This window comes from Mus caroli, chromosome 1 (genome assembly GCF_900094665.2).
Source record: "Mus caroli chromosome 1, CAROLI_EIJ_v1.1, whole genome shotgun sequence".
NCBI lineage: Eukaryota > Metazoa > Chordata > Mammalia > Rodentia > Muridae > Mus > Mus caroli.
Genome location: NC_034570.1, coordinates 50,837,841 through 50,858,371, shown reverse-complemented (window position 1 = coordinate 50,858,371; position 20,531 = coordinate 50,837,841).

The following is a 20,531-nucleotide window of genomic DNA, read 5'->3' as shown; positions in this document are numbered from 1 at the left end:
ACAATCCAGGAATTAGTTGGAGTATCGTGCATGCATCTTCTCGTTTAATCATTGTGACACCCCTCTGAGACAGCCATGCGGTTATTCCCATGAGACAGGTGGAGAGAGCTAGGTAGCGTACGCAGAGTCACACTGGTCACGCCGGGAAGTGGTTCTTACCCACACAGTTTCATGATTCTCTAAAGAGGAAATGATTAGATTTCTTTTAAGGGATTCTAACTTGGACACCACATAAAATTATTAATAAAAATTTTCCAAAATAGCTGGGCAGTGGTGGCATATGACTTTAATCCCAGTACTGGGGAGGCAGAGGCTAGAGGATCTTTGAGTTTGAGGCCAGCCTGCTCTACAGAATGAGTTCCAGGACAGCCAGGGCTACAAGAGAAGCCCACTCTAGGAAAAACAAAACACAAAACACAACAGCAACAGCAACAATAACAACAACAACAACAACAACAACCACAACCACAACCACAACCACATGCGCTCACACACACACACACACCAAACTGAAAGAAAGAATTCTAATGTGCCTCTTAGGTGAATCTCCAGTGTGGTTTGTTTAATAATGGAGTACTCCACAGCAGTAAAAAGTGAAATCTAACTAAGTGATTAGGCTAGGAAAATATCCCATACTTAATGTGGAGTAAAAGAAACCAAATACATAACTCTTAAATTTATTTATAGAAAATTCAAAACCATGGGAATTAAATATTATGATGCATAATAACATAAATGGATGGTACAACTGTAGGGAATTCAGTACATAAGACTCAGGATTAAGTTACATTCGTGAGAACAAGGAAGGAGTGTAATTTGGAAAGCCTCACCAGGGAAAAGGGGAGTGGCAAGGGAGGGGTGCCCAGAAAATTGTGTTCATTATTATGTTAACAATCTATATTTTGTGTTCTTATATTTCATAGTTTTTTTAAGAAAATGGTTTTATTGCTAAGTGGCTAGAATGTCAAAGTTTGCATCTGGCATCCTATTTTAACCAACAATTCCCTAGTCAAAATTTCTTTGCCTCCAACTGAGCTTTCTGTTATTACAGGAATGCAATCCCAGCATTCAGGAGGCTGAGTCAGGATGACTGCAAGTTCAAGCTCTGCTGGTTACATAGTGTCTTAGTCAGGGTTACAGATTGTATATTTTTTTAATGATTTCAATTCTGATACATTTCTGAAAGCATGATGACTTAGAGTTTCTATGGCTGTGATGAAAGTCTATGACAAACAAATAAACAAACAAATAAACAAGTTAGGGAGGGAAGGGTGGATTTGGCTTCTGCTTCCACATCATTGTTCATCATTAAAGAAAGCCAGGATAAGAACTCAAAAAGAGTGGGAACCTGGAGGCAGGAATGAAGCAGAGGCCTTGGAGGGATCTGCTCACTGGCTTGCACCCCAGTAGCTTGTTCAGCCTGCTTTCTTAAAGAACCCAGGACACCAGTCCAGTGGAGGCACCACCCACAATGGGCTGAGCCCTCCCATGTTAATCACTAATTTAAAAATGCCCTCAGCCAGATCTTATGGAGGTTCTTTCTCAATTGAGGCTCTTCCCTCTCCAGTGACTTTAGCTTGTGTCAAGTTGACATAAAACTAGCTAGCACACACAGTGGCAACTATCTAAAAAAAAGTGTCAAATCTTCTGCAAGGTAAAACATTAATCAATTGCTGTCTAATGAGGCACAGCTGAGACTGTGGATGCTGGTATTCACATTCTTTGAAACCCGTTTGACAGACATTTGCACATCAGTGTCTGCTGTGGCACTATTCACAATGGCTAAGTTAGAGAACTGCCAAGGTGTCCATCACAGAGTGGAGAGATGAAATATGGAGACATGCATGACTGATGCTTTAGTCAGTCATGAAAAAGAATGAATGAATTTATGTGGTTTGGGGTGTGGGGGCGGTAGATGAAATTGGAGATCATCATCTTAAATGCATTCAGCCAGTCACAGAAAGTCAAAGACTACACATTTTCACATTTCAAAAATTTCATTTGTGGGTCCTAGAAACTTTATAGACAGATGGCATGAAAGTGGGAATGAGTCTTGGGTAAGAAAGGGGACTAACAAGGGGGTGGGTGGAGAATGTAAGGAGAAAGCACATTATATACTTGCATGAAAATAGCCTACATAACCCTGTATAATTTTTAATAGAGAAAAAAGACAATCTATAATGCAAATTACTTGTTCAGCTACTAATATCAAAATATATCGCATATGGGTTAACACAAAATATTGACATTTATTATTGGTCAATATTTATGCTGCAAGATTTATGCTAAGAAAACTTATTTTTATATAAAATTTGGTGACTAAATGCAGATGTATATGGAGCTCCACTGTCCACCATTCCTAACACCAGTGATTTGTGGGACAGTCAAGATTATTTTATTTCTCATGGCATTTTTAGAGAAGCTGGCGATTCTGTTTGTTTTGATTTTGTTTCCCAAGACAGGGTTTCTCTTGACTGTCTCCCAGCTCTCTCTGTGTATGTAGACCAGGCTAGCCTCTAACTCAGATAAAATCCTACTGCCTCTGCCTCCTGGTGCTGGGATTAAAGGGGTGAGTTACTTCCAAGCTATGAAGATGAGGATTCCTAACTAGCACCTTTGGGATGCCACTGACAGGGCGAACGGTGCCTGCCACTGCTCTTGGTTCCATAGCTTCTGACTAGAGTGGGTGACCTTCTGACCAAAGGTGGTGCCTCTGCCCTGTGCTGTCTCAAATACTCCAAGATTCTGGATCTGCTCATTCCACTTTCAGTATTTTGCGTTCTTGGCAGTGAACCCAACGTTTTTATTTTCTTCAATGCTTATTCTGCTCTAGAGAGAGAATTTGCTAAGCATTAATAGAATCCACAACACTATCATCTTCCTCCGCAGACAGAGGTGGTGAAATGCCGCCATTCACTGCAGATTTCCGGGCCACAGACTGAACATTATAAGACAGGAATGAAATGGCTGTATTATACAAAAACAGTAACTTGCTTATTGGCATGGAACACCATGACCATTACATCCATGGTGTTTAAGTGACTTATAAACACCTTACCTGGAAAATACATTAAATGGGATCACACTGGCTCAGAAAGACCAATGCTGCCTATGCAGATGCTAGCTTCTAATTGCTCAAGATTGTGGACAGAGGCCAGGAAACAAGAGACCATGAGGTAGGACATGGAGGACTGTCGTGAAAGGGAACATAGAACACAGGTGTATGAGAGCAGGAAGACAGGACACTAGAGCAGAACATGAGTGTGGGTGAGTGCAGGGAAGAAGCATTTAAAAGTATACATAAAATGCCATGTACACCAATTGTTGCTATGTACACCAATTTAAAAATAAATATAAGCTGAGTATGGTTGCTGTGCCTTTAATCCCAGTACTTGGGAGGCAGAGGCAGGTAGATCTTTACAAGATTGATGCCAACCTGTTCTAAATAATAAGTTAGCAGGCTATCCAGGACAACATAGCAAGATCCTGTGTCAAAAATAATTATTAATTTAAAATAAAAACACTTAAAGTTTTTTATTATTATTAAAATTATAGTGGCAGGAGAGATCATTCAGTTGTTAAGAGTACTTTTTGTTGTCCTAGAGAACCTGAATTTGATTTTTAAAACCCATATGCTTACTCTCAATCATTTATAACTCCAGTTCCAAGGGATCCAACGCCCTCTTCTGGCCTCAGTGGGCACAAGGCACACACATGGTAGGTACACAGACATAAATGCAGAAGACCTGTATACATAAAATAAAGAATTTTTAAGTGATTTTTAGCTAACAGAAAAATTTAGAGTTTAGCAAGATATAACTAGATTCCTACAAAGAGAATTTTTAAAATATTCACAGAGTAAATTAGGAGCCTATATTATTGGGGCTGGAGAGATGGCTCAGCAGTTAAGAGTACTGACTGCCTTTCCAGAGGACTTAGGTTCAATTCCCAGCACCCACATGGTAGCTGACAACTGTTTGTAATTCCAGTCCCAGGGGATCTGACACCCTCACATCAATGAACATAAAATAAAAATTAAAAAAAAAAACTAAATTACTCACAGTTCTATCTTTAATATTAATGTACCTCCAGTCTCCTTCTATGTCTCCACTTTTGTGAATGGACATATGGGTAGGAAACCGGAAGAGCTCAAGTTTAAGGCCCATCTTGGCTTCTGAAGGAGCAGAACGGCTAGAATGGGCAACAGTGTGAGACCCTGTCTCAAACAAAGGAGTAAAAATAATGTGTAGAGAAGTGGCTCAGCTGCAGGACAGCTGCCCAGCCTGGGCAAGGCTCATGTTCAGTTCTCAATATCACAGAGCCCAGAAATGATGTCTCACTAATCATATGAGCAAGAGGACAAAGCAGCATGATTCTATAGAAGTAGGAGCACATGGTATATGAGATACCTCAGGTTCTCTGGACCCCTAGACTCCTGTTTAATATCCATGAACACAAGAGCTCTTAAAGATCATCCCCTCTCACCTGCTATTTCTCAAGAGTAAACATGAATTCAGTGGACTGGACTTGTGCTCAATTGTACATGCAATTAGACTCCATGTACAGCTGATGCTAGCCCAAACTGTAAGAACACCAGCGAACCCCTTCCAACAGCCCCCATTTCTGGTGTCCAACTGCTCCCCATCCTTCTCTTCTGGCTATTTGATGCTTAGACACTAAAGGCTTGATGGCTGAGAAAATATGTAACATTATTCTTTTCTCCTGTTTCAAAAGTCCAAAATCCTGAGATCATTAAATGCACTTTAGGAGAAGGAGAGACAATAAATCAATTTTAGTCACTGAGTGAGCTTGTGCAACTGCTGGTAAGAAAGCCACACACTGTGCTGGATGTTGGGGAGACATGGATAGGTTAAGTGTAATTCCTTCTTTTAAAGGCATAATTTAATTGAAGAGGCAATTATAAATATATTGTATAATTTAAAATAATACAAACACAAGACAAAATTCCTTAAAGTGTATGATAATTTCTATGTGATTATATGAACAAAAGAACAAAAATGTCCTGATCCTACACAAGTAGGATTAAATGGCATATTAGGTAGCCCATATAATGCTATGGAAATTCAACATCAGTCTTTTCAAGAGATCATTTAAAAAAAAAATCATGAATTCTAAAATGTGATGTTTTAAACTACTCAAGAATCGATTGAAGTCAAAATTCTATTTAAAATGCTTATTCAAACAATATTAGATTGTTTTGCTATATCTAATCTCCAGTCCTGACAAAAACTCGTTGAAAGACAAACAAACAGATCTTCAATCTGATAAAGAAATTCTTTGAAAAGCCCAGAATTAGCATTCCTACTAGGAGAAATTTTAATGCTGTCCCTAAAATAGACATAAGTCAAGCCCATCTGCCGCCAGGGCTCCCTCTCAGAGAGCTGGACCCCTGCAATCACTCAGAAAGAAGAAAATAAACAACAAACATCCATATTAGAAAAGAAGAAGTAAAACTGGGAATTCACAGAGACTATGATTACCAATGCACAGAATCTGGTTTAATCTACAGGGAGCCAGAGCAAGCACGTATATGGAGACTTCTACCTATAAGATTAATATAGACAAATTTATTAAAATTTAAAAATATAAATATAATATAATAAATGTAATAAATAGAAAAATAATATAGATATTTATAAGTATATAAATAATACTATATGAACAGATAACTAAATATTATATAAATAAAAATAATTAAAATTCAAAAGGGATGGTATAATAGTAACAATAAGAATGAAGATTAATGAAAACAAAATTGATAAAAGATAAGATTATAACATATCCAATTGGAAAACCCAAAGGTCCAAATAATAAGTTATTATAGAAATGCAAATTAAAAGCAAAATCAGGAACTGAAGAGGCGCCTCTGGGGTGAAGGCTCTTGCAGAGGGACTGGGTTCATTTCCCAATGCGAGATGGTGGCTCACAATCATCTGTAACTCTAGTTCCAGGAGATCCTGTGTCCACTTCTGAAGATACTGCATACACATGGTACAGTTGTACACATACAGTCAAAACCCTTTTGCACATAAAAATAATTTTTAAAAATCTGGAAAGTAGAATAAGATATCAGGGTGAACCTTAAAAGGGTGTCTCAAATGAAAACGAGTGACCATCCAATGTTGGTGACGATGAGGAAGGGCGTGGCACTTATACACTGTAAGTGGGGCTTATGATGGCATGGCCGTCAGGAAAAACAGTTACTGGTTTCTGTAAAAGGTGACCATGTACCTACTATGTGAATCTGCTCCTAATTATATTCCAAAGAAACAAAAGTGTATGTCCATACACTGATCTGTAAATAAATATCTATAGCAGGGCTGGAGAGATGGCTCAATGACTAAAAGCACTTGATCCAAAATCATGAGAACCAGTACTTGTGTAGTAAGCTGAGTGTCTTCAAAGTCCTGTTATCCCAGCTCTGAGGAGGGAAAGAAAGAGGAACCTGTTAGTCCTTGCTGTCTTCCAGCTTAGCAGAGAAAACAGAAGAGAGAGACTCTGACTCAAAGAACAAATGGGGAGTAATATAGAAAGGCATCCAGGACCCCCTATGACTTCGACATGTATAGGTGTGCAGGACAGGTACACGTGCCCATGGACACATGTTCACATACACTCATATGGACTTGAGGGTAGAAAAATATAGACACATACACAAATAAAATTAAGTATCAATAGCAAATTTATTTGTAATAGCCAAAGACTTGAAGTAATTTAAGGGTCTATGAACACACGAGATCTCTCTCTTTTAAAGAAAATCTTTCTGTTTTTATTTATGTATGTGTGCTTCTCTGTCACACGTGTGCAGGTGCCTGAGGTGGCCAGAAGAGGGCACAGTGTCTGCTGGAGCTGCATTCCAGGCTGTTGTGAACCTCCAGACATGGGTTCTAAGAACCAAACTGGGGTTCTCCACATGAGGAGGAAGGCTGAGGTATCTCTCCAGTCCCAAGAGACAGCTTTCAATAAATTAATTTTTGCAGAGCTTATTTCAACTCTTAATGAGGGCTGTCAGTATGTACAGACAGAAGGACATGGGATATAGACATGGTGTGACTGGCCACAGCTGAAATTTTGCCTTCTCTGAATTTGGTATGTTGAAGCATCTACCCTCTTCTGGACACTAGTCACTTGGTAACTTACGACTGGCTAAGACTCAGCTGCTATGATTGGCTGAGACTCAGCTCCATGGTCTAAGAAGACAATTTGTTCACATTACTGAATTAGGTTGCAGTTTACTGCATATCGAACCAGGCTCAGCCTAAAGTTGGGTTCACTTAACATATTGACACAATACAGAGACGCTTGTTGACAGAAGATGGTACGTTATTGGTGTAAAGATCAATACAGATTTAGCTCAAAATATTTGCTGAATGAATGACTCCAGACATGGGCAGGTATGATTCCACTCAAGTAAAACTAAGAAGTTTAAAAAGAGAAGTGTAAGATGTTGGAAAGGTAGGATTTAAAACTCATAACAAATTAGTAAAACTGAAAAGTTCAGCACCACCTCAATGGTAGCTAATCAGCTTCAGTGGGCCTGCAGTGGGCTTTGAGAAACATAATCTATGGGGTCATTATAAGGGAAATATCAGAAGATCTCAGGAGTTAGACTCTAATCACTATCTTGATTTTGAAAACACTTCACTACTACACACTTGTTGGAGTGTGTGGATATCAAAAGAGATGCCATATGTATACATAAATGTATAAGAAGCTTGCAGTTTAAATCTACTTCATACTTCAAAAATATATACAATTTAAATATATGTACCTTATTTTTCTGCTAATTATACGCCAATAAAATTATCAGGTTTTTATAGGTCCTCCCATTCAAAGCACTCAATCACTCAGGAGCTAAATAAAATTTCCAATTAAGTTTAAAACATTCCCTTCTTCTCGAATGACAAAAAAAAAACATAACTAAAGGTTTAAAATTTCATCGGCTGCTTTTATGAATTATTTTTTAGTGTAAAGTGCAAAATCGACAAGCACTTATTAAAATAATACCTCTAAAGAAAACTCTGTAATGATTTCCAGCCAGACTACAGAAATCTAACAGAAATGGTATTGTGTGAAACCTAAGCTAGACTATAGAATGAAAATATGTTCATATCCAAACAAGAATGTATGCAGAGGCTCTGCATAAAACCCTACGCAGGCTTTTTGCCCAGTGTAGTTCCAGACCTATGAGGAGAAATATCTTTTCCTAAAGTGTATAATTACCCTCTGTCACTCTTAAATCTCCTCCGTATCTAAGCTCGCTTAATAATGGTGAACAGATGAGCAGAAATTAAAAATAAAGGCCTTCTACCAATTTAACACCCCACACATAATGTACCTATAATGATACTTTGATTGCCCATGCCCGTTATTTTGTTGCTGTCTTTTTTTTCTATTACCGCACGAGAGCCCTGGGTTTCAAAAAGAGGGCGGCACTCTGCTCTATAAAACCAGAGTAATTTACATGAACACCAGCTTTGGCCTGTATTAGAAAAATGCATAGAATGAAATGGGAAACATAATGTAAGGCCACGTAGACCGTTTAATGTCAGCGGCATTCTTCACTTAAATATCATATTACATTTTGGTTAATTTATTTCCCTAAAGGGAAGGAGTGAAAAGCATGAATCTTTTTTCCAGCAGAAGAGGGGAGAAAATTGAAGTGTTTATGACTATTAAAGATGAATAAAAAAAAAGAGGCCTAAAAAGAGGACAGCAAGCCCCCTGCAAGAGTTTCCTTGGCAGATAGAAAGCAAGTTTTAAAGTTATTAAAGGTAAGAGACCAAACATTACTCAGATTTAGCATCAAGTAGAAAAGTCATGATAGCGGCATTATCATTTTAATAATTTGATCTTTAAAAATCATTTTGAGAATGTTTCCTTTTTCCTGGGGGGTAGTTGTGTGTGTGTGTTTGTATGAGTGTGAGAGTGCATGTGTGTCCGTGTGTGCATGTGTGTCCATGTAGCAGCCAGAGGCCTGCCTCTAGGACTGCTCCTCAGGACCTGTAAAGCTTGGTTTTGACATGGAATCTCTCAGTAGGTCTTGCATCTTGTGGGATTAGGTGAGGCTGGCTGGTCAGCGAGCTCCAGAAATCCTCCTGTCTCTGCCTCCCATGCACTGGGGTCTTAAGTGCAAGCCACCAGGAAAGGCTTTGTGTGGGTCTTGGGATTAACTTCAGATCGTCATGCTCACATGGCTGGCACTCACTTTACTGATAGAACTCTCTTGTGCATCCTGGTTACTGAGCCATCTCCTAGCCTCACTGACTGAGCCATCTCCCAGCCTCACTGACTGAGCCATCTCCCAGCCTCACTGACTGAGCCATTTTCCCAGACTTACTGGCAAGGTATCTCCCCAGTCCCAAAACTTTATTGATATTTTTCATATTCATCTTCTTTCAAGGACAACTTATTATACCACCAACAATACTATTAATAACTCATTTGAAAGAGAAGCTGAAACTGGATCCTGGTACTGCAAGCCTATATATAATCCTAGCAATTCAGGATATTCAAGGCCAGCCTGAGCTACACAGCTTGATCCTAGTGGCAAAGAAAGGAAGAGACAGAAAGAGGGAGAGAGGGAGGGAGAGGAGAAGGGAGGGAAGGAGGGAGGGAGAAGAGAAGGGAAGGAGAGAGAGAGAGAGAGGGAAGAGAGGGAAGAGGCCAGCCTTCATACTACAGTTAACTCAAAATAGTAAGTCAGATATTTTTCAGTTGCTAAGATTACTTCTTTTCACTCATTAAAATGAAGTCGCATTAGTTATTTTAGTAAGACATGACAAAACCTTAACTGCCAATGACCCAGGTCTTCATGGAGGCAGTCCTCTCGGGAATGCTGTTCTTTGCTAATACATATGAAGGATTTTAAGACCTATGGGTGCACCAAGTCAGACAGCAGACTTTGATGAGAGTGTGAGGTGACTACTAACTCAGCTCATTTTAAATCCTGCATATCCCAACTCCTGTGCAAAACCCTCACCCCTAACACATCAGCTCAGCACTACTGAGGGCTCAATTATCACTGGCCCTGCCTGGCAGGCCTGAAGTCTATAAAGAGCGTGTGGTAATATTGGGGCCCTATCTCACTCCAGTAAAAGATCTTCCTCTCTGCAGACCTGTGAACTGGCCCAGGGGAACTGTGGGTGGTTTTCCGTTACCTTGCAAACATCCCGTATAGGCCCTGCTTGTACATGGACAAGCAGACTGTACGGATCATTTGTCGTTGTGTGTATGCTTATTCCCACCCTACAGCACCTGTACAAGCAACCCCAGCAGTCGGCGTGAATATCTTCAATCATTATAACTTATTCCTCAGTCATTTCCTTAATTTTATGACAACTTTGGTCCATTTTTCCCCTTAGATGTTCTGGACTGTGGATAGGAATATGAGCCAATTCTTTGAGCTATTTTCTCAAAGCCATTCTGTGTGGGGTCCTGACTGTGCTTGTCAGTGTGTGAGGCGATTCTAGGAGATGGAAGCCCCCTTCGCCCACATGCTCCCTAGCCTTTGGGGGGGGGTGTTGAGGGAGGAGTGGGTACAGCACAGAACAGTATTTTACACATATTAAGTGCCTCTGAGTGCTGAGTCCTGTGGAGTGAAGTAACAGTAGTTTTTCACGCAAAACAAGGATGCACAGGCTGGAGCTGCTGTGAGTGTGTGTCGGGTGTGTGTGTGGGGGGGGGGGGGTTGAGAAGAAACCTTTATTTCAAGAGGAGTCAACATGGCTCTCTGAAGAGAGCACATTTAGGCTGCTAAGTGGTATACACTGGTCTCTTAAGCAAGGTTCAATATCAGTAAGCTGGAAGTCAGTCCCTATGAAGAAAAACAACAGACAGAGTAAAAGCTCCTGGAAGGGGGAAGGGTGCATACGCATGGTTTGACTGGAGCAGGCAAACCAGAACAGCGGGTCACCCTTGCTTGGTTAAATGGTAGGCAGTGGGCCGTGCAAGCATCTGGAAAACCCTTGCAGGACAGCACCTCTGAACAAGAAGGCCTTCCTCAAGGAGCCAGGAGGCCAGGGATCACAGCTCATCCAGGTCCACCCTTAGGTGTAGTGTTCTGCTTCTCCCCTAAACCTGCACTAAGAGAGTTGAAACAAGGGTTAGAAGTTTTATCCATCAGACTTCAGTAATGAAATCTGATCAAATGCTTGAGAGAACAAGGGATGGGAAGGAAGGTTTATTTGGATTCACGGATTAAGCTCAGTTTGCCCCTGGGGCAGAGATTCCTGCAGGGGAGCTAGGTAGGTCAAAGCTGCTTCTCTCATGGGGAGGCAGGAAACAGAGAAAGAGAGAATGATGAGGAAGGACAGGGACAGGATAGAGCCTCTGAAGGCACAGTAAAGCACTTCCCGTACTTCTGGCTGAGCACAGTCTTCGAATAACCCCCTTCAGTTTGGGAGATGAATAGTAAGAAATCAAGTTAGCAACCTGGAAGCCAAGGCCTCACAGCTGCATCACCAGCTGAGCACCAAGCCCTCCACACCGAGTGCCTCTTGAGAGAGTTCATATCCAAACCCCAACAGATCTGTCTTCAGAAGCCAACTCCCTCAGCTACTCCTCTCTGAGCTGGTGGGGAATACTTGTCAGTGGAGTACATTCCAGAACATCTGACTGTTTTCTTCTTTCTCCTCCATGGTACTCACAGATCAGATCGGGTAGTGACTGGGCATGGATGCTAATCTGCTTCTCAGGTGTTGAGGGGTGAGGATATGGTGGGCTGTTGGCATAGATCCAGGCCCAGAGGGGAGTTAGTCTCTATGAAAAATCTGACCTAAAAGTATTTCCAACCTCTAACCTCAGGAATAGTTGTCATGTGTCACTGCTAGGTGAGGAATGATGAAAACTAAGATTTCCTTGGTGAGCTAAGAGAACACTGAGAAGCCCTGCCGTTGCTGGAGTAAGGTCTTAAACCGTTCTTTGTGCTGGAGAACTCACAATACACTCTCAATACACAGCTGATGTCTCCCAGCCTCCGCTCAACCCTATGAGGCTGCTGAGTGCACTTCTCATTTCTTTCCTGATTGTGCAGCCATCCTTGGTCGTCTCCTTCTTGCTTTCCTGACCCACTCACAAATCCACTTCTCTGGGATCTTTGTCTGCTCTTTTCTCCCCTCAAGATGCAAAAAGTTCAGGACCTCAAATGGGGAATTTAGGATAAGTGTTGGTTGCAGCCACAGCATTGCTCTGTGGGGGTGGGGAATGTGGTCAGACAGAGGAAGGAAACATCTTCCCGAAAACTGTTGGACTTGCTACACTCAATTGAGTCCTGGTGGGAAGTCAACATCCTTTTGCTATTTTGGAAAATTCTTGGAAATGAGATGAACAGAGATTTCAGCAAATTCTCAACCCTAGTAACTTCTGTAGATGGTCCCAAAGTAAAAAAAAAAAAAAAAGGATGCAGAGGAAGGGTCTCTAAAGAAACATAACTCCCCCTCCACTACTGGGCAGGACCAGACTCTTGGTTTAGGGGAGCTCTCAGCCTAGGGAAGGGGGTGTAGCTAGCATATCACAGAAAGCCTCATACAATCTGCTTACCTTTGATTCAGGCCAGACTTCCTCATCAGGATCTAGTGAGCAAGGAAGAGTTCAGAACCTCAGTTGACTAGATCAGGTGTAGTAGGCAATCAAAAACCCAAATCGCACCATTGGCATCTCAAAAGCATAAAGCCCTAATGGATGCCTTAGAAAGGTCCTGTGTCTTTGCATTGCTTACCTCAATTGTAATGTTAGGGTTAACTTACTAATTTTTGTTAGGATTAAGGACACATTCTTGCTCAACATTAAAGGGATAGTAGGTACCAATGAAAAAAAATTCTTTTTTGTAGAAGCATACCAACTGGTTATCCAATACCAAATAGTTTGCTCTAAGATCAGACATACAGTAAGGTTTTACAGACTGAGCAGGTTATTTTTGCACATACAGATATGTATGTAATAATATTTAATGATAAAAGGCCAAGAGTCTGAAAGAGAGTGAGGAGGGGAATATGGGAGAGTTTGGAGGGAGAAGAGGAAAGGGAGAAAAGTTGTAATTATATTATAAACTCAAAAAGAAAAAGAAAAAATTAAAAATATTTTTAAAGGTTTTTTTTTCTATCAGACTGCCCAAGAATCATTTGAAGAAAGAGTAGCTTTAGCTTTGGAAGCCCCCCTGCCCCAGAAAACATGACCCCTTGTCCAGTCCAGGAGACAAGAAGTGTGTTGGCTGTGTTGTTGATTCTGTGGCTGGTGGGCAATGAAGAGTGAAGGCAAAACTGAGGAGTCCCTTGGCTACTGCTCTCTCTCAGAGAAGAGGGAAATGGGGGCAAGAAAGAAACAGCGAAGTGCGCAAAGGCTCAGAGAGCATCTAGGAAACTAGCGGAATGTCCCTTCAAACTATAAACTACTTGTTATAGTCTATACAAGAGACCTTTTGTTATATATGTTTAATTACACAGTAGTAGAACATTGGTATACACAAGGGCACACAGTCTCATGTCATAATATACACTGTTGCGTGAAATATTTAAAAAGCAATCCATGCATGCTAAATTTGTAAGCTATTTAAGTTATAAATCCTCCCGAGGATCTGCCACCTACCCCGGGGACTCCATGCTCTCTCCTGTCCAAAAGGAAGTCCCCATTCTCCTGCCGCCCTCCTCCTCTCTCTCTGACCTAGAAGTTTGACCTACTCACCCAGTGATTGGTTCCTTGAAATCTTTATTCATTAGGGAAAGGCTCTGCCACAATACACAAGTGCACACAGTCTCATATCATTACTCTATCCTAGATGTCTTTTCATAGGATGGTTCACACCATATCACTTCAAAGTGTGTGCTACCAAACTGCCTCTATTCTTCCCAGCACTGTCTTCCCTATGTGGCTATGTGCTGGTTGCATTTCCTGGCTTTGAATTTTAGGTAAGATGGACCACAAAGTCCATGCTCTTTGGCATCTACTTTTTCTACTCAACATTATGTTCATGGACCCCATCTACTGTGCTGTGTACTGTGATCTTGTATTCTATTATTGGCATAGGTGACTTGGTTGTATGAATACTACAATTTATTTAGCTAGTCAACTGCTGGGTTTTTTTGAGTTGCTTACAGCCCTTGTTTTTTATGCATAAAGGAGACATTTTAATGCATTTCATTGAATATAGGTATCATTACTGGTGAGGAGTTGCTGAGTTATAAAATATGTGTGTTTCAGCTTACTAGAGATTGCTCAACAATTTTCAAAAATGACTGTCCCAACTTAAAACCTCACCAGCAGGGGCTGAAGGCTCTAGTTGTTACATTCCCTTACCAAAAAAACTTGCCATAAATGTTTTTTTTTTCTTAAGAAATTAATGTGATTGTATTTCTTCCTTTTTTAGAAAAGTTGGAGGGAAAGAAGAAAAAAGGGCCTCTTTCCCCAGATACTTTATTATTTTAAGTCACTTATAAGATGTTTCAGGTTCTAACCCTAAATGTGTTGCCACTTTCCATTTGGTAAATGGCTACAAAATCATAAATTAGGATTCTAGCACAAACTGCAAAGCACACACTTAGCTAACCTATTGCAGCTAAGGACAATTTTCATTGGCTGCTAAAGTCTTACACTTTTCAGGTGTGCTTTAATGAGAAATACACATTTTCCACCAACCAAGATCATAATAAAGTCCTCTAGGATGGTTTGATGTCTGAAGTCTGACCTTAATTCTAAAGAGGATTACAGTGCCACCCGTGGGCTAAGTGCCAGCCTGTCGCCTCCACTTTTACAGTTACAGTTGCAGGTGGGTTTACCAGGCCTATCGCAATACAATAAAATTAGAGAGAAGCTAAACTGTTAAAAAAAAAAAAACAGACAAGAAAACAAACAATAACAACAACAAAACTTAAATTTTGCATTGCATTTACAATCCAGTCTATTTTTTTTTAAAAAATAATACCTTAAGGTATCACTAAGTTAAAAACTAAGATTGCACTTCAAATGGAAACCAATCAGCTAAGTACCTTTTTTATATTGAGTAGACAGCTGTCTGATAAGATGCTATGAGGCCACCTGGGTCAGTAATATTTGGGTATACACTCTCTAAAAATGATTTATGTCTCCAATCTTTGGGATAGAAATAAATTATTCTATTAACTTAGATTTAGCAATATAGTATCATTATGGGGATCTTACATTAATCAGGTACATAATAATCTCTTTGCATGCATGAGTCTTGGGGCCAACATTTCCCTCTGATGGAGTCGAATTGTGTCTTCCATTGTGTACATAAGGAAATCAGACGGTAGAGCCGCGGGTATCCATGGCCAGGTCCGCTGGACTCCTCTGTGAACCTTTATAAGGCGCCTGAAAAAAAGGATACAGCAGAGCTTCTAGAGGGAAAGATTTTCAAGTGTGTCATTAGTCCTGGGCCCCTCCCACCGCCCTCACCATCTGTCTGCCTCTACACCGCCCACCACCACCTTTCAAAGCCTGTCACTCACAGATCTCTTGCTTTGGAAGGTGTGCCCAGTGTGTTTGCTTCTCCTGGTAGATCTCTGACAGGAAAGGCCTCACAGACACGGTTCTGTTTGAATCAGGCTGCGGCAGCACCATCTGCCAGCTGGAGAAAGACACCCCCTTTAATTAGGATCGTTGAAATGTTGGGAATCCAGGCCAGCTTCTAGCATTACCGAAAAAACTTAGGGTATGGAATCCAAGGGGGAGGAAACCAAGAGTTAGGCCAAAATTTTCAGGGAAAACACACAACTGCACAGAGTCAAAGAGAAATAGAGCCTTGTGTTCAGACTGTGGGAGGTGTCCCTGCTCTGTGTCCTGAGTGGTCTCCGAAGTCATAGTGTGGGTGTCAGATGCACCGAAGGAAGTTTTCAGTTGTGTTCTCGGATCTCTAGCTCTCGGATCTCTTTTTTCACTCGTGTATGGGGCTTCCTTACTGAGGGTGTAGATAAAGCTTTCACCCCCGTTTCTACATATGTAGCTGTTAAACATCCTAGCCATTTCCCTACCGGCACAAATGAAACTGAATAGTCCAGAAACGCACTTTCTAAATTACGGAGATCAACACGGAATTGCATAAGAATTATTACACAGACACACACACACAGACACACACACATATATAATTTATTATCATTCATTAAAGAAGTAAGGCATAATTTTAATCATTTAAAGATACTGTTTACTTCAGTGTAGTATAGTTATGATAGTCAAACCTAGAAGTTTTTTCTTTGTATTGAACAGATCTCAGTATAGTCAGTCGTTTTTAAATAAAAAACAATTAAATAAATTAAAATGACAGATTCTTATTTCTGTGTTTAATATTCCTCAGGGGTGAGGACGTCATTTCATTTAAATTTTAGGCATAATTTATTTTTATTTTTATGCATATTTTATTGATTTAGAAATTAAAACATATTATTGCAACAAATTTTATCTGAATTGTCTATTCCTAATTTTTTTACAACATTATTTGATCATAAGTGACACTGAACTCTAAAAGCATATGTATGTTGGAATTTAAGACTATGCTTGCACTTAATAGTAAAATAATCAGAAGAATAAATACAAGCCAAGATTTACCTTAGAGGAAATACATAATATATCAATTCCTAGACAAAATTCTATTAGGTAAAATCTTAAAGAACTATAGGATTCCAGTATTATCATATTCCTTTATGATGGAATTTAAGATAGAGTCATTCTTGCCTCTGGCTAAAATCACTAAAATTAAAGAGAACAAATAGATAAATAAAATAAAATAAATACACTAAAATAAGGAGAACAAACACAGCTTCCCTTTGACTACAATTTACAGTGCCAACATCATTCTCACTTGAGCCATCTCTGAATGAACACAAAGGGGGGATTACAACATGGTCTCAATTAACAGAGTTGTAGTTGGTATTTAGTCTGAGCAATCAGAATATTGAGATAGAGTTTTGTTGATCTTCGGTTCCTCACATCACAATGACAAATATCAAATATCAGGTCTTAATCCTTAAGAATTCCGTGTCATGCTAGAAGTTTGCCACACCGGAAGGAAATCCCCATTGCTCTATGTTTCCTTAATTTGGTAGCAGTGGATGTGCTTACATGAGGAAGGCATCATGGCGACACAGGGCCTTTGTTCCTAATGACTTCTTGCTAATAACCTGATGGACTACATAGACCGCTGATTTGTCAATCTCGGGCTTTCAAGGAAAACATATTATAAAACTCAGCATCCTCTGCTCAGTCCTGTGTCTCCACATATCAGCTTAATATCCTTAACCCCAAAGTCAATCTGTAGTAGCTTATGACAGCCTCAGGTAAGGACTGCATTAAAAATTGCCGCAGGAATCGGGAATTTTAATTGATAACTTTCGTATTGTTCATGCCACAAATGCCAAGCTTTCCTTTGCTTTTCTGAGCAACCCACTATCAGTAGCTCACTCGCTACAAAGTTTTCCGGAATGACACGTCTTGTATGTACCACCGATCTCCCAGGAGCTCCTGCTTTCTTCACTCTGCAGGTCAGTAATCACTAACCCCATCTGCTCTGAAATGTAGCTCTTGGAAAGCTGTCATTGTCCCCTAATCCCCCTACTTCAGTGCAGACCCTGTCTCAACCCTGTCCTCTGTATGCCTAGCTCCCTTGTATACTCCTTCTGAGCACAAGTTGCTGATCCCAACCACCAAAATAATCCTGTCAACTTCCTTCAAGTGCATTTGCCAATGATACTCACACTCTCCCCTTGAGTTCTCTAAAAGTCACCTAAAGGTCCCTGGCCAAAGAGTCTGGAATGACAGTAATTGTGTTGTGGGTCTTAGATCCCACATTGCCAAGTTAAGGGCCTGTCCTGGAGTGAGCTGGAGGTACAAGACACAACTTGTTCTTCCTTTTCAAAAGAGTTTCTTAGGACCTTTCAGTGTGGAGATCTCATCAACACTAAATCAAACACATGATTTAGCTAAGTAATTGCTTAGGAGTTTAAAATGACCACTGGTGGATTTTTAGTTTAGGGTTCCCCCCTTTTTCTTTTTCCCTTTTAGTTTTCGATGATGTTCTCAACCAGAGACTCTGCCTTCTCCAAAGGTGGGAGGAGAATCTCTGTTGAAAGAACTAACTGAGAGAAGATACGTGGTACCAACAAGGTGCCTTCATAACACCCTTTTGCGAACATGGGAAATGAGATATTTTGTACTCTGACATTTAGCCCTAGCTGCTTTGCAAATAGGTTCCATTATGGCACTGCTGAGTCTGCTCGTGTGTTAGCAACTGTCTAGCCTGTGTGATTTCTTCTAGTGTTTCAGGCACACTCTACACATTTCTATTTGAGTTGATCCAAGGACAGACCTGAGGAGATGTTTAGTAAACATATAACGATGTTGAGAAGACCAAGTTTAGCTCTACTGCTATGTCAACAATTTCTTCTGTGCCTTATGATCATCATAGGCATGTGCAATGGGAACTTTAAAAATCATTTTTTTTGGTTTGGCACTGAAGCATGACAAATAGAATTTGGGGAAAGCTCTTCCTTTCAGCAAGTGCCATGTGGAGTCCTCATGATCCTAACCACAGCTGGAGCCCCATGGGAAGGGACTGTGCTACAGTCTTAGGAGCCTCTCTCCCAGGTACAGCTAAGCTGCCCTATCTGACTAGTCTTTGCAAGCTTCCTGAAGCAACTTGAGCACAAGAAGGACCATCCCCATGTTGGAAATTCAAGGGCAGACAGACAACCATCTGTCTGCTTAGCCTTTCTTTCAAGTTACATGATGGTCCCAGGAGAAGAATGAAGACGAGGTTACCTTACCACCAGGGCCTGCAGGAACCCAATGGTCTGGCTAGCTTTCCACCAAGATTTGTGTCGAGATTTGTGGGGGTTGGGCAATGTTTCATACCAAATAACTCAGACAGAGGATTAAACACATTTCTCTGCAACTGTGGCAGATTTGGGTTTTATTTTTACCCCACAGTCCTTAAATTACAATACCTCTTTTGATGTGGCATATGCACATTGTGTATTCTTAACTGCTTATTTGGATACATTTGGGAATCTCTCAAGCTCTTTTTTTTTCCTTTCACTATAGATGCCAATAAATATGTCTTCAGAGGGGAAGGGGAAATTGCACTTTTATATTCCTGGTTTGGGAGTCCTAATCAGAGCTTTTAAACTTTACAGCCTAGTAGCAACTCTTGACTCCCACAGCAGCACACAAAAAGGAGTTTTACTTCCCTTAAAAGGAAAGATGTGGGGATTTTTTTTCTGTCTAAATATGACCTGCTACAGTTTCCCATGTGGAAATTCTGAGTACCTTTGTTGTCTGGTGTTTTCCTGTTACAGTCACTGAGAGCTGAAACTGTGCTCCACTGAATGAGAGCTGAAGAGTTCTCTTAAAGGGCTCTCTCTCTCTCTCTCTCTCTCTCTCTCTCTCTCTCTCTCTCTGGTATAGTTCATTTTATTTGTCCTCACTGCCTTTTGATTTGATTTCTTTTGTCCCATACCTGCTGTTGCCTGATGGCTTGTATCTTCCCCCAAAATTCATGTTTTGACACCTAATCACCATACTGATGGTGATAGAATTGGGGCCTTTCAGAAGTCATTAAGATCTTGAATGTGGAGCTCCCAAGACTCAGATGAGTAGTGCCCTTTTATAGGGGTCTGAGAATTTTGTTTTCCTCTTCCTCTTTATATGCAAATGGGTAAGGTATTCTCTAGGAGTTGGGAAATGGGCCCTTACCAGATTGTCAGTCTACCTGGATCTTAATATTGGGCGATCCAGCATTTGGAACCATGAGAAAGAACTGTTGCTTGTAAGCTATTCATGATATTTTTTCCCCATCTCCCGGTTGCACTGGAGACAGCTCCTCTGTTGTATCTAATGCTGTGCTGACATAAGTAATTCCTGGAAATGTTTTATGGTGAATAGGTAGGAACAATGAAGAACCACCACAGGACAAGGAAGCTACCAAGATGAAGCATGGTGTACAGCTCTACGTGCCAAGAGAAGGGAAGGGAAGAACAGGTCACAGTACAGCCTAGAATCCATTAGCCCAAGCAGTAGGCCCCACTCCCTGCCTTCAGATTAGGACTTCCATGCTCTGAAAATCTAAATTATCGTCCCATTTGTATACCCTGAAAGCATAAATAGACAAGAGAGGGGGCCAGCACTACAACAGAGGAGAAACAGCTTTGCATTACCCACTAGATCTGTGGCTAAAGCCTCTGTAACTAAAGACAGATGAAGAGAAAAAGCAGACAAATTTATTTCATGTTTTCTGTGACACAAGTCTTCATAGTAAATTTAAAGCCTCTCCAGTGAGGATCTTCTGACCTGCTCCAAGAGATAATCAGAAAACCCTTCTTGGAAACCAGGCCTACTGGTACATGTCTGTAATTCCAGTATTCAGAAGGCTGGGTGCAAGATTCTGCTAGGTCAGCCTGGGCTACATAGCAAGAACTTATATCAGAGAGAGAGAGAGAGAGAGAGAGAGAGAGAGAGAGAGAGAGAGAGAGAGAGAGAAAGAAGAAGAAGAAGGAGGAGGAGGAGGA